This window comes from Oncorhynchus masou, chromosome 23 (genome assembly GCF_036934945.1).
Source record: "Oncorhynchus masou masou isolate Uvic2021 chromosome 23, UVic_Omas_1.1, whole genome shotgun sequence".
Taxonomy (NCBI): Eukaryota; Metazoa; Chordata; class Actinopteri; order Salmoniformes; family Salmonidae; genus Oncorhynchus; species Oncorhynchus masou.
The window spans coordinates 33,881,145-33,886,578 of NC_088234.1; the positions used below are offsets into that span (position 1 = coordinate 33,881,145).

The 5,434-nt window shown below is 46.9% G+C and overlaps 1 pseudogene; it reads right to left on the reverse strand.

Annotated features, from left to right (window-relative positions):
* Positions 1-311: 311 nt before the first annotated feature.
* On the reverse strand, positions 312-4,768 carry LOC135510095 (E3 ubiquitin-protein ligase RNF170-like; annotated as a pseudogene).
* Between the last annotated feature and the right edge of the window lie 666 nt (positions 4,769-5,434).

Sequence of the window (5,434 nt, forward strand, 5' to 3'; positions counted from 1 at the left end):
CCTTAAGTATTTGTTTTATACTGGTGCAGTGGAATAAACTGCCCTTTTCACTCATCTCATGCTCTCCTGCGCCTGATTCCCATGCACCAGTTACCCACAGCCTAACATTATCCTCAGCTCCTGTAATCTATACACTGAGTGTACAAAACATTAAGGTCACTTGCTCTTTCCATGACATAGACTGACCAGGTGAATCCAGGTTAACTCTAACATACCTTATTGATGTCACTCGCTAAATCCACTTCAATCAGTGTAGATAAATGGAAGGAGAGAGGTTAAATAATAATTGTTAAGCCTTGAGACTTGCCTAGTTAAATAAATGTTAAAAAAAGGCCATGAAGCCTCAGGCCGAACAGGGCCTTGGGGATGAAATCCAGCGGACAGGCTAGGTAGATAAGTGCCCCATAGAGACACAGGATACGTCCAGAAGAGGTTGCCCATGGAGAACATCTTCCTGAAGGCGTGGCACATCAATGTGGGGATGTTCCGCAGGGCGATCCATGAGAGATCTGGGCTGGCCTGAGAACCACCGGTTGTAATTGCTGAGATCCTGCAAGATGGGTATTGGCTCAGCCTGCCCATCCTGGACCTAGATGCAGTGAGGTGTGGTCTTGGAAGAGCAGGAAAATCTATTTAAACATTTGTCTACAGATGGGCCAGTTAAAAGCACCAAGCAAAATCCAAGACCTTCAATATACAATTATACAGGAACCCCTTAAGCCTGGGCTCAGCGGGGGTTTCCTGCTCTGGCGGAAGCTGCTCCCGAACAGCACACACATGCTCCTGGTTCTTTGGGTGGATGTTTTGTTGATAATCTCTGCAGAACATTGTTAGAAGTCCAATGGTTTTATTACTTCCACTCATATTCTGCACTACATATCAATTGGAATTATGGTAGTATAAGAGAGAGAGATTGTGAATCAAAGAACCTGTCCACAGTCATGCAAAATGGGCCTGATGTGGGTTGTCCGAATAGAATCCCCTTAAGTGCCCCCTTCTCCCAGTTTAATAGAAGTCAATATTTCAGCTTCAGTTTAATAACATTGAACCAAACAGAGATTTATTAAATATCAATTTAATGAAATTATTTTAGAATTGTGTAATATTTCAATATTGTCATGGCTTTCGTCTGTAGAAGGAGGAGCGGACCAAAATGCAGCGTGGTTGTTATTCATTTTATTTTAATAAAGAAACTATACACTGATAAACTAACAAAATAACAAAATAACAAACGTGCAAAAACCTAAAACAGCCCTATCTGGTGCAAAACACAGAGACAGGAACAATCACCCACAAACACACAGTGAAACCCAGGCTACCTAAATATGGTTCCCAATCAGAGACAATGACTAACACCTGCCTCTGATTGAGAACCATATCAGGTCAGACATAGAAATAGACAAACAAGACGGGGAAGGGGAAACAAAATAAGGAACTGTTCCATGCTCTGGCTGCTCCATGCAGACTGGCAGCTCTGGCTGCTCCATGCAGGCTGGCAGCTCTGGCTGCTCCATGCAGGCTGGCAGCTCTGGCTGCTCCATGCAGCCTGGCAGCTCTGGCTGCGCTAAACAGGCAGGAGATTCCGGCAACGCTGTAGAGGCGGAAGGCTCTGGCAGCGCTAAACAGGCGGGAGACTCCAGCAGCGCAGGAGAGGAGGAAGGCTCGGGCAGCGCTGAACAGGCTGGAGACTCCGGCAGCACAGTAGAGGAGGAAGGCTCCGGCAGCGCTGGAGAGGCGAGGCGCACTGTAGGCCTTATGCGTGGTGCTGGCACTGGTGGTACTGGGCCGAGGACACGCACAGGAAGCCTGGTGCGGGGAGCTGCCATCGGAGGGCTGGTGTGTGGAGGTGGCACAGGATGGGCTAGACCGTGAAGGCGTACTGGAGATCTTGAGAGCAGTGCTGGCACAGGACATGCAAGCCTAGGGAGGTGCACAGGAGGCCTGGTGCATGAGGCTGGCACCAACTTCACCAGCCGCCTAACACGCACCTCAGGACGAGTATGGAGCGCTGACCCAGGTGCCATCAAATCCCTGACACGCTCCGTTGGGCGAAATCCATACTTAAAGCACCAACACAGCAACTCCCTCATTACTCTCTCCTCCAATTTCCCCATTAACTCCTTCACAGTCTGTTTTGCTCACCTCCAACACCAGCTCTGGTTCTGGTCTCCTCCTTGGCTCCTCACGATAAACAGGGAGAGTGGGCTCAGGTCTGACTCCTGACTCTGCCACACCCTCCCTGAGCCCCCCCCAATACATTTTTGGGCTTCGGGCTTCCATCTGCGTCGCCGTGCTGCCTCCTCATACCGGCGCCTCTCCGCTTTTACCGCCTCCAGTTCTTCCTTGGGGCGGCAATATTCTCCAGGCTGAGCCCAGGGTCCTTCTCCGTCTAATTCGTCCTCCCATGTCCATTCCTTTTTTTGTTGCTCCTGCTGTTGCTTTTGCCTGTTACCACGCCACTTGGTCCTGTTGTGGTGGGTGATTCTGTCACGGCTTTCGTCTGTAGAAGGAGGAGCGGACCAAAATGCAGCGTGTTTGTTATTCATTTCATTTTAATAAAGAAACTATACACTGATAAACTAACAAAATAACAAACGTGCGAAAACCTAAAACAGCCCTATCTAGTGCAAAACACAGAGACAGGAACAATCACCCACAAACACACAGTGAAACCCAGGCTACCTAAATATGGTTCCCAATCAGAGACAATGACTAACACCTGCCTCTGATTGAGAACCATATCAGGCCAGAAATAGAAATAGACAAACAAGTCGGGGAAGGGGAAACAAAATAAGGAACCACATTACATTTCATAATGGTCGGAGAAAGTTTGTCACTGGCGTTTGCAATGCCAGGGTTGTGGGTTCGATTCTCTTGAGGGACCAGTACGAAAATGTATGCACTCACTACTGAAAGTCACTCTAGATAAGAGCATCTGGTAAATGGCCTAAATATAAAATGTTTATAAAAAATGTTTGTGTCATTATTACTGCTCCCAAATTACATACTCCAATACAGGAGATATGTAATTAGCAGCAGTGTACAAAAGTGAGGGGTCAATGTAAATTGTCGAATGCTGATTTTATTAATTGTTGTGGTGGTTAATTTCTGTCTTACCAAATGAGGAGAGACTAACTTAACACACGAGTCAGAGTTATACTTAAACTACATATTTAATAATAAGAGCTTTGCAATAGCAATGACTTTCTACGATGCACCATTTCTAATGAACCGTTGAGAGTGACAACACAATGGTTACTGAGATCTTTATAGCAAAGATACACCCCCCTAGTCGACATAAGAAACCACAGATATTCGGTTGGTCCATCTGCTCCGTTCCCGAAGTGTGGTCTCCCTGAAATCCCAAGTTTGAGGGATCCCTTGTGCACGATTTACCGAGGTCATCAGGAGCAGTTATCAAGTGAAGATGCACATCCCATCCCCATCGCCAAATGTGGTTTAGGAATAGGTAAAGACACATTCACATATGAAAGCATCCATCCTGTCCTGTCCTCTTCCCTTTCTGATATTCTGCATAGCACCAGAGACATGTAAAAGACAAGCCTGACCTCTCCCCTCTCTGGGCCCCAAGTGACTGAGCCCCAGCTGAGGGAAGAAGTGCAGCTGCCAACACCAGAGTCCAAAGGGATACATTCTAATAACAAGTATATCACATAAGCATGTTATGCAGATAAGACATCTTAATTATCTATCTTACCCAACTAATTCTGATTCACCCACCACATTGTTAAGCAGTCTTATGTCTTAGGGGAAGAAGCTGTTGATGAGCCTTTTGGTCCTAGACTTGGCGTTCTGTTACCACTTGCCGTTCGCACTACCCTCTGTAGCGCCTTACGGTCAGATGCCGAGCAGTTGCCATACCAGTCGGTGATGCAACCGGTAAGGATGCTCTCGATGGTGCAGCTGTCAAACCTTTTGAGGATCTTGGGACCCATGGCAAATATTTTCAGTGTCTTGAGGGGGAAAAGGTTTTGTCGTGCCCTCTTCAAGACTGTCTTGGTATGTTTGGACCATGATAGTTTGTTGGTGATGTGGACACCAAGGACCTTGAAACTCTTGACCCGCTCAACTACCCCATCGATGTTAATTTTTATTTAATTTAAATTGAACTAGGCATGGCAGTTAAGAACACATTCTTATTTTCAATGACAGCCTAGGAACAGTGGATTAATTGCCTTGTTCAGGGGCAGAACAACAGATTTTTACCTTGTCAGCTCAGGGATTCGATCTTGCAACCTTTCTAGCAATCTTTCGGTTACTAGTCCAATGCTCTAACCACTAGTCTACCTGCCCAGTGGTTCAGCCCACATTTCCTGTAGTCCATGATCAGCTCCTTTGTCATGCTCACATTTAGGGAGATGTTGTCCTGGAACCACACTGACAGTTCTCTGACCTCCCTATTGGCCGTTTCATCGTTGTCGGGGATCAGGCCTACTACTGTTGTGTCATCAATAAACTTAATGGTGGTGTTGGAGTAATGTTTGGCCACAAAGTCATGTTTGGCCACGCAGTCGTGGACGAACAGGGAATACAGGAGGGGACTAAGTACACACCCCTGAGGGGCCCCTGTGTTAAGGATCAGCGTGGCAGACGTGTTGTTGCCTACTCTTACAACCTGGGGGCAGCCCATCAGGAAGTCCATGATCCAGTTGCAGAGGGAGGTGTTTAGTCTCAGAGTCGTTAGCTTACTGATGAGCTTCATGGGCACTATGGTGTTGAACGCTGAGCTGTAGTCAATGAACAGCATTCTCACATAGGTGTTCCTTTTGTCCAGGTGACAAAGGGCAGTGTGGAGTGTGATTGAAATTGCGTCATCTGTGTGTACTCATGAATTGGAGTGGGTCAAGGGTGTCCGGGAGGATGCTGTTGATGTGAGTCATGACCAGCCTTTTAAAGCACTTCATGGCTACCGACATGAGTGCCACAGGGCGTTAATCATTTATGCAGGTTACCTTCGCTTCCTTGGGCACAGGGTCTATGGTGGTCTGCTTCAAACATGTAGGCATTACAGACTCGGTCAGGGAGAGGTTGAACATGTCAGTGAAGACACTTGACAGTTGGTCCATGCATGCTTTGAGTACACGTCCTGGTAATCCGTCTGGCTCAGCGGCTTTGTGAATGTTGACCTGTTTAAAGGTTTTATTCACATCGGCTACCAAGACTGTTATCACACAGTCATCCAGAACAGCTGGTGCTCTTGTGCATATTTCAGTGTTGCTTGCCTCGAAGCGAGTATAAAAGGCATTTAGCTTGTCTGGTAGGCTCGCGTCACTGGGCAGCTCGTGTCTGGGTTTCCCTTTGTAGTCCATAATAGTTTTCAAGTCCTGCCACATCCGACGAGCGTCAAAGCCTTTGTAGTAGGATTCAATCTTAATCCTGTATTGACGCTTTGCTTGTTTGATGGTTTGTCTGA